The following is a 20,754-nucleotide window of genomic DNA, read 5'->3' on the forward strand; positions in this document are numbered from 1 at the left end:
CTACCTGTTTCGACAACCTGTTGACGCGAACGATTTTTTTTAGGGAGCTAAACGTTTCGTTTCTTTCTGTTGGGAAATAATTTTTTAAATAATTCTTTCTTCGTCTATTTGTTCGCGAAGCATGAAATTATTTCTTTCTCTTTTCTCCGTTGTGAAATTTATTTATTTCCAAAGTGATTTTTGTCGTAGAATTATTAACTTTTTTTTTCTTTGTTTTATTGTATTGCTTGAAATGACACGAGTTCTAATGGCTAGTGTTTATTGAAACAGCAATAACGTCGTTCGATACCTTCGGAATCTGGAAACTTGTGATATTACAGTGCAATGATATTAACACATAGAATTTTATATATTTCGCCATGAAATAAATATTCATTTCTGCAAAATATTATTTTGTATTTACGTAGTTTCTTCTAACAATACTACCCGAGTTATTTACATTGTCGAAAATTTATCTCATTCTAATCACTGTAAAAAATGACAGGAGTCGCCGATGACAACTGTAACAGTGAACCTGTTACAACAGCATTCACACGGCATGAAATTCCATCCATCGTTGCATTCCATTTAACGCGCTTACTAAGCGCTTACTAACATTCTCCCTCGCGCTTCTAAATATAAATATAACAATATAATATTTCCAACAATTGAATATTCAGAAATATTATCTAAATTTATTAACTAAATTATTATTTAGTTAATAAACTAATTTAGTTAATTCAGTTAATTTAGTTAATTGACTAAATTATTTCTACGAATAAACCACCCCCTCGCTGTAATTCTACTATTGGCTTGGCAACTAAGTGTTCGCGGATTTTGTCAACAACACTTAATGACAAAATCCGCGATCACTTACTTGCCAGTAATAGCTAGTGTCTAATGGAAAATAGTAAAAATATCGTCTTTGGATATTTGGAAAATCTGACAAGCGAAGAACCGCACGAGCACAACGTTCTCCCTAAGGAACCTGTCCAGGTTGGAACGAGGGTTCCCGAAGGACGTGGCAAATCCCGTAGGGCCCACCACGATGCACCGCTTCGTGGGGTACCGTCTGCTGCCCTCGTCGAGGACAGGTACATCAGGGGTATTTGTTTTCACTTTGCGCTCTGCAGCTACATTCCGAGGCAGGTGAAGCGAGCGAGCTCGTCAAACCTGCAGAGAGAGAGAGAGAGAGGGAGAGAGAGCACGTACCTGGCGGCAGGAAATGATTTTACTTTCATGAAGACAGCCGTGCTTTTGCTCTTCTCGAGCTATGTTCTTCGCAGTCAGTTTGTTTTTTCTTTTTTGTTTTGTTTTTTCTCTTGTTTGCGCGACCAGACATCTCTCGGTAAGTTCGTACACGAGAGGAGATTTTGCTTCGAGGCTCGATGAGAAAACAATTACAATCATAGTCCTGAGTAAGTCCTCTTTCATTCTGTGTAATTTCAAGGTGTTTCGTAGTTCGTGTGGTCATCGTCGACCGCACGAAACCAAGTCATTTATTTTCATTATTTGGTCGTAAATGATTCTTCGAACGACTAAGATTCGTATATCGCGGTACAATTTTCATCTGACCGTGTTTTACGATTTGTATAATTTCAAGGTGATTTGTTGTTGATGTAAATTGTCTGCTTGCATGTTATTTATTATTATTATTATTAGCTGCAGTATCTGGCCGTATAAAATTGTTCGTACGACCGAGATTTATATTTAGAAATCGAGACGAAATTGTTATCTGAACATGATTTTTCATTTCGTGTAATTTCAAACTGTTTTATTCTTCGCTTAAGTTTCTCATTTGCATGAAACGCAGTTATTCAATTTCAGTATTGCGTCGTACATAATTTTTTGAACGACTCAGAAGAAGCGTACTTTCTAGATATATGTTGATTGTATTTTATTAGTACAACTGTGGCCGAAGTGTATCGTATTCTGTATAATTTCAAGGTGTTTCGCTCTTCGTTTCAATCCGTGATTTGCATAAAGCGAAGTTTTCAGTGTTATCTTCGGTATTTGGTCGTATACAATTCCCCGAACGATAAAGATACGTAAAGATACATTTCACGTGTGTTATGTTCCTATAAAGGTGTTTTATGATTGATCAAATATAATATATCAACATATTAATACCAAGATATCAAGGATATAATCAATAAGACTAATAGTCTTCTGTCATCCGAATTATCATCGCGTGAATACGTAATCCAATTTAACGAGCATTACGTTGTGTTTTTAATAGCAACAGAAAATATTAGCGATGTCTAAGAGTCACGTGCAGGGTCTACAAATTTTGATCTCGTACCTACAAAAACATTTCAACACTAGAAAAATTACTTGGGTCGTCTTAATTCGTCAACGAATTGGAAAAAATTATTATTTTCTGTAAAAAAGTATAAGTATTTACAATTTTCTGTATTTCCTTTAAAATGATACGTCGTTTCCCAGATATCACAAAAACACATTTAAAATAAAAACTCACTCTGGTTCCTACCCTCCTAATTTCAAACAGAATTTTTAATCAGACTACCTCGATAACGTAATACCAGATAATTTAAGACCATCCCAATATATGGAAATATTTTACAAGTAGACTGTATAGGACGCATAAATACCGAACAAACTGTGGAATTACGCTCTACTAATTCCCAACTAACATTCTAATCGCGCGTCGGATATACGTTCCACGTTACGTTAAACCGATAATCGAATGTCACACTTAATCCTGAAAAATTGTTCGCTTCGCCAAGCCTTATCTCACCAACATCTTTTATAGCTTTTTCAATCGAACCGACGTCTGTTAATGGCCGTAACACATTTTCTCGAATTTTCAAATTCTGCGTGGCGTTTAAATGAAAAAAGATCGAGGAAACGGCTAATTTCCCGCGGTCTGTTGCGCGCGAGATGAGAAAACCGGTCGATACCTTCACAGATATACGCGACACTCGCCAGAATGTTTCGTTAGGAAGAATTTGAAATGCCGCACGTCAACCAGCATCCGTCTGTCCGAGTCGTGTTTCGCGGTCCTTGAAAAATCCAGCCTTCGTCCTCGTTATTCCTTCGGATGGGCCTTATAACCGGTTCCTAATACGGTCGTCGAATCCTAATCAATTCGAGGCCGCCCCTTTCACTCTGATTTAGAATCGCCAATTTAATTGCTCATACACGTACCTATGTGTACGTACACTCAACCCCAAGAGTCTAAATGCAGCCCTTAAGTATAAAATATTATGGTAGGAACGTGTAGCTTCAAGAATTTCGCAGGTGAGATGTTTTTTTTTTATTATTTAATTTGTACTTTGCAATTTTTCCAGCTGGACATTTGTTAAATTTTTTTAATTTAATTGTTAAATAACATGTGCATGGCTACCCCCAGCGGGATACCATCTTCGAGTTTGACTATTTTATTTCTTTGGTTTCTTTCTTTTTTTTTTATTATTTAATTTGTACTTTGCAATTTGTCCAATTTAATTGTTAAATAACATGTGCATAGCTACCTTCAGCGGGACACCATCTTCAAGTTTGACTATTTTATTTCTTTAGTTTCTTTCTATTTTTTATTATTTAATTTGTATTTTGCAATTTGTCCAGCTGGACATTTGGTAAATTTTTCCAATTTAATTGTTAAATAACATGTGCATAGCTACCCCCAGCGGGATACCATCTTCGAGTTTGACTATTTTATTTCTTTAGTTTCTTTCTATTTTTTATTATTTAATTTGTATTTTGCAATTTGTCCAGCTGGACATTTGGTAAATTTTTCCAATTTAATTGTTAAATAACATGTGCATAGCTACCCCCAGCGGGATACCATCTTCGAGTTTGACTATTTTATTTCTTTAGTTTCTTTCTATTTTTTATTATTTAATTTGTATTTTGCAATTTGTCCAGCTGGACATTTGGTAAATTTTTCTAACTTAATTGTTAAATAACATGTGCATAGCTACCCCCAGCGGGATACCATCTTCGAGTTTGACTATTTTATTTCTTTAGTTTCTTTCTTTTTTTTATTATTTATTTTGTATTTTGCAATTTGTCCAGCTGGACATTTGGTAAATTTTTCTAATTTAATTGGTAAATAACACGTGGATGGCTACCCCCAGCGGGATACCATCTTCGAGTTTGACTATTTTAATTCTTTAGGGAGGTCAGTGGAGTGTTTTCAATGGTGAGATGTAAATTGCGTTACGATTTATTCACTTCGAATTTAATTAGGAAGAAAGAAATAAAAAGAATATAAAATACTGTGTTAGAAAAATTACATACGCCTATTATGTCTACACAAACATAATAGCTGGCATAAGCGTCAATAACGTGTTGCTGTCTTCTTGATGTTTGGAATTTTTATCGTTTCTTCTAAATTTTAGAAATAAAAATTGTTTGATTGAAATTTGCAATTTCTGCTGCAAGACTTTTCTAAGTTAAACGTTTCAGTTTGATAATAATTGAATCGATACGTAAGTACAAGTAATTGTGCGAGCAAGTGAATTTTCAGTTTCTTTGATAAGTCAGATATACGAAATATAGACTTTCATGGCTGACTGTAGATCCGTGCAAACGTGCCACGGAAAAGCATACTCGAACTGGTTTCCGATAAACTGAATTTTAACGATTAATGGCAATGCGAGTTGACTCAACCAACAGTTTTCTTTTTGATCTTTGAATTAAATATTCGATGATTTATTAAAACACGATGAATTATTTAAGAGGTTTGTCTTTAATATTGAACGTTGGAAGGTCAACGATGACAGGTTTTATTAATAGTTTCTGGGAAGTTTGCATTATTCGTCCATAGCTTGCTACATAAAAATGATATTTTTAACTATGATGTACTCTATGGATATTATAAAAACCGTATAAATAAAACTTGTATGACATTTGCGTTAGGTTTCAGAAAATGAAAGATAAGAAGAATTGGTATAGAAAACTCTAAAACTTTTCCACTTGATATGTTGCAACTTTTATGTTCCTCGGTCGATGATCTTTACCTTTTAAGTTACGTTTAAAGCTGCGTTAAAAAACAGCCGTGAAATGACAGTTTCAAGTAGACAGAACTCGAAGGATCTCCTCATCTACGATTTTTGTTCATCTAAATTTCTATTGAGATTATCCAACTATTTCGTGGCTTCTCGCATTATTTACAACGATCTTACGCTGACAAGCTCGTTACAAAAATTGTATTCGCTACTAAAGAAGAACCACCGCCTTCACCCGAAGCGACAGAGCAATCAAAGAAACGCAACCTGAGAGAACGTACGCAAACTAATCTATTCCTGCGTTTCGCCTTAAGCCATTATCTCGACACGCGGCGTCGATGCATGCAGAACCGAGTGATTTCAAGCTTATTATTTCAAATGTCCGCGAAAACGTCCGCGAATAGATACAATCGGTATTCAACGAATGGCGTTTTAATCAAGATCGTGTCACTTCTCTCGCCTAATGCCACCAGCAATGTCAAGAAACGTTGGTCGGACCAAACGTTTTATCTGATCGGTATAGCGTTCTACCATGGACATTTGCATAATCTAATATCTCATGGCCCGGCTAAACCCTAGAACGGAACTATATTCGTCTGGAGCTGTCGTTTCCTTCTTCAAAAAGATCATCCTTCACGCCTCGATCCGCGCAACCAGATATCGCAGAGGATTGTTACGAAAAAAATGACCAACCATTAAGATTTAGTTTTCTTTTTTCCGTAGGAAGAAGAATCTTTCACTTGTATGGCAGAAGCGTAACATTAGAACGAGCAGAATTAAGCAAATTTGTGAGCAGATGAGACAAGTTGCATTCGTAGAATTGTGGAAATGCATAAACATCAGCGGTTTATATATCTGACATGATAATTGGCGAACATCACATCTTTTTGCGTTGACCCTTTGCGCTCCTACGTCGAGTGTAACTCAATTTTTATCTCAGCAGCTCCTTTGTCCAGTCCCACTCGACGTTCTTTCATATGCAAATCAATAGATCCTAGAAAAAATCAATATCCTAGAAAAGCAGGACTGCATCCTGGAAATTGTCTCGAGGTATATCATACTCTTGAAAATGACAAAATACGACAATAGTGTGAATAAAACTGGTATTTCAGTGAATTTCTATTTTCCTTTATTTATTTAAATTGTCTAAATTTTTTGCTTAAAGTAAATTTCAAATGAAACACTTAGAAGCGTTGGGAGCTGCTGGTAACGAAATTGGAATAAAATTCCGAGTGCAAAGGGTTAATATCGATATAATTCGTTACATAGTATCTGTACTACTGGAAGTTTCATTTATCGCGTCGAATATGAAATACTTTGCGACTTACAGCTCTTTTGCCATTACAACTCACGAAGAATATAATTCAGAGGTACAAAAGTTCGTATAAAATATCCGAAGTAAAATACTCGCGACAATGTTTAATATTTCGCATGCGTAACAAGTTTCCATTCCATATCGTTTAGCTGTATTGAGAAAAAATACGAATTTGCATAAACATCCAGCGTCTAACCTGTCACCCATGCTGCGTTCGATCGAAAACGTAATTACAAATCCAGAACCGTTCTTCGATCCCTTACGTCCGGTAACCCCATAAAACTGGGAATTTGCATAAACACCCGCAGTCCTAGTTATGACGGTAGCTCGGTGAGTTACATCACCGGTGAGCGCAACCGGTCGAATCAGAGTTTCAACCTCATCTCGATATCCGTCTTGGGGCGGAGGTAGGCCGATATCGCGCCTTTTCACGGCTTTTTCATTAGCATATAAATAATGGCCAAGCAAAGGGCAGATGAGTGGTGTTCTCGCGGTCTTTCGTGTAGCCTGGGCTCGTCGTGTAAAGGGAGAGAAGAGAGGGAAGCGAAGACGAAGAAGACGACGAAGAAGCTCGGAGAAGTGGCTGGACTGAAACAGTAGTAGTGACCCCCGGGGCTGTGCAGCTCCAAACAAGAAGTCCCCTTTCTGACGTCACCGGCAGGTGCATCCAGAAGGCCATCCTTCTCTCCCCTTGGCTCGACCTCTCCTTCTCACCTTCGTCTCCTTCTCTCTCGTTCCGCCCCTCGACTCAACCGGCCGTTGTCCTTCTCGCGCTCCACCGTGTAATCGTACTGATTTCATGATCGAGATACCAGGTTTCCCTCCACGGATTTGGTTACCTGCTTACATGACGCTCCCTGTTTACGTGTTTGTTTTACGGTGTAAAGAACGAACACTGGGCTCCCCTTGGCCGCTCGACACGCTGCTTCGGATTAAAATAGTAGTCCATGTACCGGTCTACCATTAGATCTGATTTTCCTTTTCGTTGAATTTGTATTTTCGGTTGCACCGGTTTATTTGGTGCACGAATGTGCATGACTCGTTGTTTCTCCAGTGAAACGAGTTCTTGTTCTTTGGTTTTGTAGTTCGATTTCTTCTAGTTTGCTTAATGCTCGAATACGTAGGTGTTTTCCAAATGAATACATCGTTTTACTGGTTTTTGACAGTGTCGTTTATCGCGAACAGTCGCTAGCGATTATTATTTATACTTGTTGCTATATTTATTGGAATAATCATTACGGTGCATTGCAAGTTCTGATAGTAAGAGTACGATGAAAGAAGTAAGAGGAACGATGAATGATGAGGCCGGGTCAAATTGACCCAGGTCGTTGTGACCTCGTCATATCTGTCTATTGTGATAAATTTGATTGGAAAATTGTTAAGTACGTGCTTACTCGAATTTCTCCGCTCCATTCCAACTGAAATGATTAAAAATCTACGTTTTTTCTTACTAAGTGAAGTTCGACGAAGAAAATTGAGCGATTGAAACGTAAAAGGAAGAAAGTGAAATCGTTTCAATGAAAATGTCTTATATCCAATATTTACATTTAAACATGGTGAGTGTTTAATATTTGTGTTAGAATTTTCAAAGCGCAACATCGCTCTTAGGCGAAAGGTGCGTTACCAGTCGAATCATTTCGATGATCGACTAAGTAATAATCTCGAGGGTAAGGTCAGGTGGAATCTTAATGGGTTCATTAAATTTCGATGACTTTGTATTTCTGTACTATTACCGCGTGGTAAAAATCAAATTTGTTTTTTCTCTTTTTTTTCTTTTCTTCAGAGCTGGAGCAGTAAGGCTCCAATCATGAAAGTCGTAATGATCTCTTACGAACGAACTACTTTTGATTATTATATACCACCAACAATGCAGCGCTTAATGATACACTTATTTGTAAAAATGCGTAACTACTCGTATTATTAGTAGACGTAATACGGTTTTATTATATTAAAAAGGAAACTGGTATATTTTTCAATCGGGATTATTATGGCGCAAAAATTTAATTACAAGTCGGCGAATATTAATTTCTTCGCGTATATCCCAGAACGCTATAATTTATGGTTTGTGTAAATTAAGTTTAGCTAAATATTTATCTCTCCCTTCAAATAACGTTCAACTTTTTACAACGTACGCTTGAAAGCTCTGGCTTTCGGAGATTAAATAAAATGTTAACTTTCAGGAATTCCTCGCTAGACATTTTATTGTTATTTATTCAAAAGACGAAGATTCCGCTGCGTTCGGACCAAACGACTTAAATTCTTCACACGTTCCACTTTCCGTACATAATTTGCCTTAGATATGATTCACTAAAGAATCGAAGTATGAAACGCCACATTTGTATCCACAGAATTTTATCGGGAAACAAACTCTGTTATCGAATTCCATGCGAATAATATTTACTCGCAGTTGCAGCGCCAAAATGACTGATTCATTCGAAGCAAGTAGAGACGTATAGTTTTTGCGTGGTCGATTTCAAAAATATCTTGCGCTCGTGTTCGATCCAGTGAATAAGAAAGCGATCCAATTAACCCGACATAGTAATTTTACTCGTCGACGTAATAATTATACTCGTGTAAAATGTTCTCACTGATTTCGTATAATCGGTTACGTGCGAGAATAAATTGAGAATCTGAGATACAAATTTTGTCGTCCAAGCTCTCCTCCCGGAGAAACTCGCATATGCAAATTTCCAAATTTTAAATCCTCAGAAACGTCCACGCTCTAACGTAATCTTGCTATTCTTCTTCGTCTCCGTCTAGTTTCCAGCTATCGGATCTTTGTTACTTCGATCGTACCACAAATTCCTGAACACGACGTGCAATTTTTCAGAAAATACGCACGTAACACTTGATATATTTTCGTGACCAAATATACGACAGTTCGGCAAATGGATAAACTGGAATGGAAAAGGAGAAGAAGAAAAAGAAGAAGAAGAAGAAGAAGAAGAAGAGAAGGGAAACGCAGCACCACAAGTGGTACACGTCGTATCGATCAAAAAATTCGTCGTAATATTGTATCAGAAAGGGGAGCACGAAAAAACCAATGAAAGAAAACCGGAGACCGAAAGGGTAGGCAAAAAATGGTCCCCCGTTTTGCTCCGGGCGAAAAATAACCCGTAATACGGACTACCGTATTTCTTTTTTGTTTCTCGCTTCTACGACGCTGGTAATCGTTTTCGGCAGGTAGGCTACGGCCTTCTCAGATAGAGATCTTCGTAATTGGAATTTTATCTCTCTCCCCTTGACTTGGCCGCTGTAACGGGGTGAATTTATAGTAGCTCGACCATATTACGCTTTTTTCCTGCTTATTAAATATTTTTTTAAGGGTGCCGCTCTTTTGGTACAAGTCTCGGTCATTAAGGCGGTTCCTTGCGCAATCCGACTGCGATTAGACGGATGGAGACTTCAACGCCTCGATTCTGTCCGCCATTGATCTTTCCGATCGCAAAACCGTGTCTTGATCAGACGCTCGAATCAGAGTTTCGATTTTTACGATTTTTATTTTATGTTTTTAAGAAACTCTTGGTTCTTCCGGCTATTGTTGTTATTAACAATTTTTTTTATTATTATTATTTTACTTAAGCGATATTATTAACGATATTAATTTTTACTTTACGAATGGCCTAGTTTAAAACCGTGTCTTGATCAGATGCTCGAATCAGAGTTTCGATTTTTACGATTTTTATTTTATGCTACGAGTGTTTTTTAAGAAACTCTTGGTTCTTCCGGTTATTGTTGTTATTAACAATTTTTATTATTACTATTATTTTACTTAAGCGATATTATTAACGATATTAATTTTTACTTTACGAATGGCCTAGTTTTATGACACAATGCTTCTTCAAAGTTTGTTATAGATTGGATAGTGGCAGGCGGTGAGAACGTTCGACTTTCCTCGAGCACGTGCATTATCGGGTGAGTGACATAATCTTCTTTCAAACGTCTACACTTTTTACAATCTACGAGCCGGACAAGCTTCGTACAATTTAACGAACTTAATTTACGATTGCATCGACATACGATACGAAGTTGATCACGTTATCGCAATAGCACGAAAGAAATTATTCTTCGTGTTTCTCACGACCATTCAAACTTCTAATTATTCGATCTGCCTGACTCCATCGTAGATATAATCGTACAATGCTACTCGTCGTCCGAGAACGACACAAAGATAAAACAAAAATTGGCGACCACGCTGAAACTCGATAGGAAAACTGCGAACAAACGTTCTTGATCGATCAAGATGGAACGGTTGCTCTAGTCATCCTCAGTTTTTCTTCGTGTCACTTTTCATATCCAAATCCTTCCTCTTCTACCGAACTGTGGCTGTCCAACGTAGAACTCTTTGTCCCCTGGACCTGTCCAGAGAATTTCCCCAGGCACAATAACGAGAACCGGCCATAGTGCTTGCCCAAACGGACCCTTTCTATCCCTTTGAAACTCTGGCAGCGGCACAGAGAAACAGGGGGATGTAATATTATTCAAAATCACGAAAATCTCCGATGGAATTTCGTTATTTTCCGAGCTATTCAACCTCGTAGATGCATATCTTACACGCCATTGAATGGGCCACCGTACGGGGTAAGCGCGACGTTTTGTTCGTGTTTCCCTTTCGAACCAGCTTCCTCCCCCGCGTACCGTTTCGTGGACCAAGACTCCAGGTAAAAAGGGTCAAAGCTGACACAAAGGGCACACGTGCATAGCTAGGTGTACATGTGGGCCCCTCTATTGGGCGCAATCGTGAAGGGGGAAATCGTGTTTCGATCGGGGTACGACGAATCGACTGGTTGAAAGAAGATTTCTTAGCTCGCCGACAAACGGTTTCACTGGACGAAGCAAGAAGAACGCTTGTAGCAGCGTCTTTCTCTGTCACGAGATTACCTGTATGGCAAGTGGTGGAAAACTGCAAAAGAAAACTACCAAGAGTCGTGGATTTCAGTCTGGTTCAAGGGTTGCGCTTTCTTCTTGGATTTCTTCCTCTTTTCTGTCATCCAGAAAGACGCGATAAAGCCACGTAACCACGTGGTTCGTTGGCGCGAAGAAAATACGCTTTTCGCAGCTGCTGCCGACATGTGCAGCCTTTCCTCCTTCGTTTTGTGAAAAAGACCAGGTGCGATTACGCGACTGTTTGACTAAACGTGTCATACGGCTGCGATTGGAATATTTCATCAGCCTGATTGCAATATTCTTTCTTTCTTTCTTTCATTATTCCTCTTTTCGACTTGTCTATCTGATGCACTTGTCGCGTTGTTCTTGTGCCTAGAACGGTGATTCTTTTGTAGCGTCGTAACCCTTTCACAGGTGAACCCTTTCCCTTTGTGTCGCTGGCTGGTTTCCGTTAACCCTTTCGATCTTGGTTCAGGTAAAAGGGTTAAAGATTTGGGTTAGCAGATCGGTTCGAGCAGGTTAATCTTGTTAACGGTACGGGCAACGTAATATTAGGTTTGGTTGTGAAATATGGTTTTATCATTTTTTTTCTATCACGTCGAGAATATAAACGAGGTGATTTATTTGACGTCTCTCGAGTTTTATCGCTTTTGTACCATCATCTTCGTGACTATGACATAAGAATTATTGCTTATAGTCGTATTGACCTTTGAAGTTTGTAGATTTTTTATTTCGAAGATTTTTTTAATTATGCCTAATTTTAATATTATACCTAATTAGAAAAACATCTCTTCTGATTTTGTCACGTGACTATATCGACACCGATCAAAAATCTTTTCACTTTTTTACCTGTTCTTCGATTCGTATCTGTTCGATTTCTAAAAGTAATTCCAGCCTCTAGTCGTCTCTGTATTCGATTAGATCGATATCACGATATGCTTTGATGAATTTCATTTGAAAAATCCGCATGGAAGAAAAAACTTGTAAGGACGTGAAGGAGCCTTCGAGGAAGTCGTAGGATCACGCTGCTGCGTTCTGGCGCACGTGCATCGAAAAAACGGGGCCGTCGTTGCAGGTTCGAACCTGCACCAGGAAGAATACACTCGCTTCAAGTTGTTTCCTTTGAATGTCTCGACTTTACGCAATTCAGCGCGAAAACTACCTTCCCGAAGCAACAAAATAGCCAGACGTGTTCGAACTTGCTCCAGTTTGTACAAGAGATCTCTCTTTTCTTGAAAAGACCACCTCTGCTTCCTTTGGAGCGTGTCTCTTCCTTTTTTGCTAGAATAATAGATACTATACGGAAGACCATTATACAAATCACATAGAAAAACTTTCCATCTGATTCGGGGAAAACTGATATCGCAGAGCTATAAACACGAAGAATCGAAAGAGTTATGGAACTTTTTAACGGGTTCTATTTAAAACATGGGCCGTGGAACTTTTTTAGAAAACGTTCTCACCTTATAAGAATGTCCAGGTGGACAAATTGTAAAGTACAAATTAAATAATAATAATAAAAAGAAAAAAATGTTACAAGTTCCGATGAGAACGGATAAAGAAAAATTCTCGGGAACAAAAGTTTTAATTCGAATGAATTTTGCTAAATATGAAGATACAAGTTTTTCTTTCTAAAAAAGTTCTCGATTATCGTAACAAATATCGAATACGTTACTGAATAGAGAAAATTATTTATGTTATAATTTTCATAACTTTTATTAAATAAGGATATCGATTATATCGTTAAGTAAAGCTACTATCCAGTAATTTGGTACTTTTATTTATAATTATATGTACATTTTATTATGTACATTTACTATACGTGTATGTTACGTGAGTATATTTTATTTTGTCATATAAATTTTCTTATAAGATAAAAGTGCTCCATGAGAACATTTTCCACAGAAGTTCTTAAGGTAACGTTGCTTTCCATAAAAATTCCACCAGAACGAATGGATTTGTTAAATAGATAAGATCAAGCAAAGTTATTTTATGAACTACAGATAACCGTTTACCTGGTTGCCTGGTAAATTTCTTGACGTATCGTTGGTTTTTTAAAGATTAATCGATAGAGATCTGATAAAATACCACGCACCTAATTAATTTGAATCTCTTTAAAATTAACAGGATATATCAAATTTGTCGATAAAATTTCCAGTGGAACGTGTAAATACGTACGAAGAATGAAAGATTGCACGTAGGGAACTCGTTAAGAGGGAGCTCGTTAATTAGAACGTAAAATATATGCGTGCTAATAGGTCGATCGTAATTGCACGATGATTCCTTCTTTTTTTCCGTCATAAAAAAACCATTCGAATCGTATTGGTCGCGTAACTCACCCTAAATTGCACACCTGGCAAAGGGTTAATGCGAATTGGCAAGTGGGTTAGTGGGTGAACCATCTGAGAACTTAAACATTCGTTTTTATATTCCGGAACGGAGCAAGTTCGAACACGTTTCTCTGCCAGCAGGGGCAGTTAAAAAGTGAATTGTACGCCGATTGCAGGTTCGAACCTGCACGAAGAAAAGCAGGTCATTTCGAGACGGGGCTTTTTTCCTTTACACAATCTTCCGCATTCACACGCATTTATACAGCGTGGAGCAGAAACACGTTAGAACTTGCACGCAGCTATCTGCGTCTCAGCTCTTATCGAGTTCGCCTATAGGAAATAGAATGTTAGATAAGATTCGATGTACGTACTATTTTTGATTTTATCGATTATCAACGGTGACAAGTAAAAGTTTTTTTTTTTTTTATTTAATTTGCACCTTAGAATTTGTGCAGCTGGACGTTTGGTAAATTTTTCTAACTTTATTGCTAAATAACACGTGGATGGTCATTCATCAAGTAAAAGCGTTTGCTCCTTTTCGAATTTTCCTACGTTCCATGCCACTGGGTGTTACTTGTTGCTATAAAATAATAGGAGACAGCGAATAATTATCTAAAATGGAAATTCATATTTCCGAATTTCAATTATTTAATTATAAATACTCCAGTTGTGTTTAACGTATGTTTCTACGTTCCTCAAGTAAAGGAACAAAAGAAGGAAAAAAGAATCGCTTTACGAATCTAAGATATATCGTCTCTTAAGAAGCTGCATGACAATTCAGTCACGTTTCCCTAACCGATTGGGAAAAGGCGATTTTTCGCGGTGGATTACGTGAAGCCAATGCGTCTGAAGATAGCATCTCCAATTGATCTGCTTTCTTGCAATGTAGCTTCCAGCTTGTAACGTTCGAAACGGCACGATTTAGGTGAGAATAAGATACAGCGTGTTGAAATTCTTCCAAGGCTGGACATAGATCACCCGTCTATGTAGTCGGCTGTTATCCCAAGATATTCTACGACTGGAGGAAAGGATCCTGCCGGATGCAAGGGTCCTGCCGCACCGATTCAACGCAAAGTGTGACGTAGGTGTGGGAATTTCTTGGAAAAGAAAAGGTTTCGAAGGGAGCGAATTCTAACTCGCTCGCTCGATGCAGAGACACGTACCAAATGAATGGCGAATTTTCAATGCAACGTGTGAGACGGCCAAGAGTCCTCGCGTTACGATTGATGATGTCTGTCAGGTTCTGACTGGTGGCCTACCTTTCAGGGACGATAGTCGGTTTATCTGTGACGGTTACGTCGTTTAATAATCGATGATACCGATAAAGTTTTATTAAATACAAATTTATATGTAACAGAATAACTCGAAGTATTAACGTACACCACTGTATTCTCTTATATTGGATTGGCAACTAAATTGTTGAGGTTATTCGATGTGTAAACAGAGAAAACTCGTGGATAAATTGTAAGGCAGAAAATATATTTAAATAGAAGTGTAATTATAAGTAAGAATACAATTTGTTGCCAGCTGTGTTACCCAATAACTGAAAACCCCGAAGCCAACGTCGCCTGTCTACTGTTTATGGTCTGTCTTCGTCACAGTCTTTTGTCTATACGCTGTCGATGGCTTCAGTGCTTGAGAAAACTGAAAAGACCAGATGTAGAGTTTTCTTAGAAGCGGTGACCACTTAACATAAATGATTACCACCAAATGACAAAATCCGCAATTACTCTCAATTATCTCAAACAGGAGTGAAATTCAGATGTACACACATGTATTTTCTAACAGACACTATTGACGCTATTGGATATTATTTCATGGTTTTGGTATTCCGAGTTTGATAGTCTTAACCTTCCTTAGGGTTAGTACGTATTATGCTTGTTCGTTGTCTGTTCTCCACATTTGTTCCTTTCACGACGCACTTATGAAGCGATCAAACCTCTCCTTTAACAGCATAACGACCACATAATCGAATGACCAAACAGAATCCTGTAAACGGCAAATACAAACTCCATCTTAATATCAACAACTCTAACAATCGCTATTCTATCCAAATTTCATTGGCCGCATCAAAAATGTTCGAGATACGATAAACTCGGAAGTCAACATAAAGTTGGTGGTGAAAACGAGCCTAAGAATCCTAATACCAAACATCGGTCTGCACACGGGATCGAGAGTTTGGGCAAACGCGTCCAACGAGTTCCCCCGAAATCTTTTCCCGACGTCCTCGAAACGTTCACGATGGATCGTTAGATGACGAAACATGGAGCAGAAAGGCTGACAGAGAGAAAGACTCGGTCGTGCAAGCGGAGATCCGTTTCCATTTATCAGCTTCCCCATTATGCTCCTAAATAAACAGTCTCGCGAGTCTTGCACCTATGTAAACACACGGGCGGAACTGCCGACGGATCCAGCGATCCGAGATTCATTGGTGAACCCCGTGAAGAAAAAAAAAGAGGTTCAAGGGGAGGATTGTGAAAGGGACGAATAGGAAACGGAGAAAAGTGATTGTGAAGGAGGGTGGGTGTTGCATTGAAGGTCGCAGAACCGTGAATCTGCCTCCAGGGCACGGATCCATTCTTAAAGGATTATCGTTATAAATTATACATTTCCCGTGTTGGACGACCGGTGCATCCTGGCCGCCATTTTGCTGGATGACCGGTAGCGGCTTAGAGATTTCTATCGTTGGATTAACGTGAACCGTGTCATCGCGGTATCCTGTCTATTCGATTTCGTCTCTGGCGGAAAGAAAGGCGACTCGCGATCGACCCTTTTCGGTCCATACGTTTTTTTTTTTCTTTTTTTCTTTCAGAGTGGCTATTCCATTTTTCGACCTCTCGTGGCCGGTCGCGAGGGTGGAACGCGCGTTTCCAGGGTGAAATACGATCCGCTGGCCGGCTGTTACGAATTTTTTTTTCTCGCCGGATTTTAGGGTCGCGTTTTTGGGGGAGGTTTCCAAGTCTCCTTTTTTTGCGGGTCTCGACGCGAGTGGTTGATCTCGACGCCCAGAATTTTGTTAATTATATTAGGTTATCACTAAGCTATAATATTTTACCAAATGTCCTACTGGACAAATTGTAAAATTTAAATAAATAAATGAAAAAAAAATATTAGGTTGTCCGGAAAGTTTCTTTCCTTTCATAAGATGATAACGGATGAACAACAATTTCTGTTTTATATTATTTTATTGAATTAGGTGTGATCCATTTCTATTATTACGTTCGTGCATAATTCAATAAACTGATATAAAACAAAAAACATTGTGCGTCTATTATTTCTTTATAAAACGAAAGAAACTTTTCGGACAACCTAATACGTACCTCACTGTGAACGCGGATTTGTTCCTTTCTTGTCTTGATTTCTTATCTTGCCTTTATTTGTGCATTTGAATCTAGAAAATTTGCATGTTCGATGCATCGATGATGTTTTATATTTCTCAAAGTGTATGATATAGAATAATGTGGTGGATGTTAAACGTGTTATTTCAAATGATGATATAAGTCGGTACTTGATACAGTCAAGTAGTTGAATAGTTAGTATCGAGTATTCACTAAGCATTACCTAGTATCCGTATATCGAGTGGCATTGAGCGAACGACGATCAGTAGCGTCGAGCTAAGGACGATTAGTAGCATCGAGCAAAGGACGATTAGTGGCATCGAGCAAAGGACGATTAATAGCATCGAGCAAAGGACGATTAGTAGCATCGAGTAAAGGACGATTAGTAGCATCGAGCAAAGGACGATTAGTGGCATCGAGCAAAGGACGATTAGTAGCATCGAGCAAAGGACGATTAATAGCATCGAGCAAAGGACGATTAGTAGCATCGAGCTAAGGACGATTAGTAGCATCGAGCAAAGGACGATCAGTAGCGTCGAGCAAAGGACGATTAACTCTGTATTCGGTACGTAGAATAATTTTAAATACATTTGACTATATCAAGTACCGACTTATTTCATCATCTGAAATAACACGCTTAACATTCACCACAATAACGCAGTGGTCAGTATATATTATCAACGAATTCATACGAAAGTTCATTTTCCAAGATGTAAATAAGATATACTGTCTGGTAGAATTTTCTCCAATTTTATCTCTGTGCGCTGCGCTGATATCGCGTGTTCTATTTGATTTAGAATTTGTTATCAAAATGGAAATAATGGAAACATATATCTATATATATATACATTGTAGTTTTCAGATACGATCAATTATCTTAAATCCAAGTTGGTTTTAAACCATAAACGTACAACTTAAGATTTACTCAGGCGTGTAAATAGACATCTAATCCGTGATAACAGCGCTTTCTCTACTTTTTATCGTAACGCAGTTCTCTTGCCACTTGCTCGAATCAGTCAAAGAAGAAATATACAAGTTCAGAAACAGATATAATATAAGAGTTAACAACCGCCAAAACCCATTAGTTACCCAACTACTTGACACGACTGATCAGATCCGTAGACCAAAAAGGACAATACCCTTTAGATCGAAGCATTAGATTCAACTAGAATCAAACATACTATAAACTATTGTAATCCACGTTACAGTATCACGCCAAAAGAATTTACCTGTAATTCTCAACGAGAATCCATCGTAAATAGTCTACCGAATAAAATAAAAAAAAAAAACTTGCTCAAATTTCCTACCATACACGCAACTCTGTCGCTAGTCTGCCTACCAATAGATTCAACAAAGATGTATACAGTTCTACCTAACAAAAATCACAATATAGAAATATGGGAAATTACAAAATCGATACTAAAGTGCAAATTTGTTTGGCCAGTAGCATACAAAAGCCACTATCAATTCCAAAGAGCGTCTGTTCCTTGTATCGCGTGCATCGCAGCAAACTCTCACCGTGTTTCCAAACCGAATCGATTCTACCGCGCCATTTATCGCGTATAATATAAACCATCGAAGAAGTGTCGGGCCCACAGAACGCCCGACACGTCCCACAGTTCGATTCTTCCTTAACTTGGTTTATTTGAAATTTCCACCGCCTACGTGCATCCTTGGAGCATTTACGCTTCTCTGTGATAATACGAAAGCCTGCAGCCGGCCATGGCCATTGTCGATTCTACAAGCGAAACTTTCAGATAGGTCCATCGAGTCACAATGACTTTTCGCAAGATGAACGTAGTTTCCGTTAGATCTTTTTTTTTTCGCTTTTCGATGGATAGAAGCGGACAATGTAAGCGCCAGAAGAAACTGTTTGATGGGTCTTTCTGGCCCCTCTGATCCTTTTCTCGAGCTGGAAGGGTCCTGTGGGCGGAGCGGTCTGCCAAGAAAAAGAGCTCGCTCGCCAAGGATCTCGGAGGTTCCTTGACCAGCGGGATAAGCAACGTTCAGAGGGGCTGAAATCGAACACGTGCAAGGGTGACTCAGAGAGCTGGTCAGACTGGGCCAGACGGGGCACCGTGATAGAGTACAGCAGGAAAGTGAAGGCCCTGTCGTAGATCCAAGCGAGAGATAGACGCTCTGATGCTCGCAGAGATGCGCTCTTGTGTTTTCTACCAGATACTCCTCCACATATTTTTGTTAACTGGGCGTTTTACCAAATATCCAGCTGGACAAATTGTAAAGTACAAATTAAATAATAAAAAATACTGGGCGCAGCTACACAGCGTACAATTGGTACACGTCTTCAATCGGTCTTTGGAGATGAAATTTGAAATGGTTTTTGAACCTTTAAAACTTTTAAACCTTTTAAAACTTTCTCTTCCTTTCAGTTCGAATATTTTACGCGGTACGTTTTCGTCTCTCATACATCGACCTAAATGTGGATAGATTCGTTCGTTGAGATATTTGAAATTTCTCGTGCTTTTTAGCTTTCAAGCAAAGCTGTACCGTAGACGAGAAGAACAGAAGATACGTTGAGATAAGTTCAACTTCTATTTGAAGGAAGGACCTAATAATATTAGGTCGCTCGGAAAGTTCGTCCCGAGTTACATTTCCAACCTTTATCCATCTTTTACGCAACTGCAATATTCCGTCCTTCCAGAAGCTGTCAGATTTTTCGGCGAGAAATTTTTAAACGTGATCTTTTACGTCGACCAAATTCCCTAAAATTGCAACGAACTTGCCAAGAAACTCAATAACGTTCTATTTTAACGCGTTAATACGATTCAACCGTAACAAGAAAAAGAACAAACAGTCAAAAGGCGCGGAAATATTCTTGCTATTGCACGAACGCATGAAGTTCTTAAAAATTGTCGTCACAAAATGAGATGACGCGCCGACGACGTACAATGCTGTTCTCTGCGAGTCGCTTCGCTTCTTCCGCTTCTTTTTCTTCCGCCGCAAGGGTTCCTCTAACGAATTTCCTTGTCGATTCCGCTTCTTTTCAACGCAACGAGCGGTATTCCGCGTCCATTAACGTTTCATAATACGCGATTATCCGAAAACCGATTTTCCCGGAGATAGTGGATCGTGGAAGCAGTGGAACAGCGTTACGTACCTGCAGGCTGAATTAAACGAGCCGACTGCGAGTTTTCCTTCGAGCGGAAATTCCTTTACTTCCTACGCACAGTCTGAGCGGAATAAAAAAAAGAAGAAAAGAAAGGAAAGAATAATCTCGTTGGATAAACGGCGGAAACAGAATTACGCAGGCCTCGATGACGTTCAAGCTATTGTGCAAGCTGAAATTGCTTATTCACGGCGAGCAGAAAAAGGCTCGTTCGAAGGATCGTGAAACGGAAGTGGATGATCGAGTGCCCTCGACCGCGTAATTTGTACATATTGATCAACGAACGCCGCATAAAAGAGAGTGGAACGCTCGTTGAGAATTTCTCGACCAAATATTTACACGAATTTTGCACGCTTGCGCGAGATCTTGTCATTTTCGGAAATAATCCTGTGTGCTTTTGGACTTTGGGGATTTCTAACGCTTCGGATATATTCGCGTGAAAGGCAGCGTAAGCGGAAAGTTAAAGTTGTATATTTGATAAATCGCAAGAGCAGAAAAGTAACAGTGTAATTGTTTATTAACACTTTGACTGCCACGCGGAAACCACGTGTTTCGCTGAGGACGTCACGGGAGTATTTTTACTATTCGAAGCATATAATGGCAAAATAATAATAAATCGTCGATGTAAGACAACATTCTTCCCCGATCGATCGTTTATCTTATTGGTGGTCACCGGTGACCACCGTGGCGCCTTGGTAACGGTTGATAGCGACGTATTATAACAAGCCTTCGTTTATTTCAACAAACCATTCGCATTGGTTGTTTCGTCGTAGGCAAATCGTGCAGGATATATCGTTGAAACATG

At 38.7% G+C, this 20,754-nt stretch overlaps 1 long non-coding RNA gene across 1 annotated transcript in view; it reads left to right on the top strand.

The window, feature by feature from the left end:
* LOC138187075 (uncharacterized) overlaps positions 1 to 20,754 on the top strand; it is a 163,092-nt gene that overhangs the window by 59,671 nt on the left and 82,667 nt on the right. The window contains exon 4 of the long non-coding RNA XR_011175080.1: positions 10,115 to 10,182. This is a non-coding gene — a long non-coding RNA (uncharacterized LOC138187075). The remainder of the gene's footprint in view (positions 1 to 10,114; positions 10,183 to 20,754) is intronic.

Source organism: Bombus flavifrons, chromosome 14 (assembly GCF_040668555.2).
Source record: "Bombus flavifrons isolate JBK064 chromosome 14, iyBomFlav1_principal, whole genome shotgun sequence".
Classification (NCBI taxonomy): Eukaryota; Metazoa; Arthropoda; class Insecta; order Hymenoptera; family Apidae; genus Bombus; species Bombus flavifrons.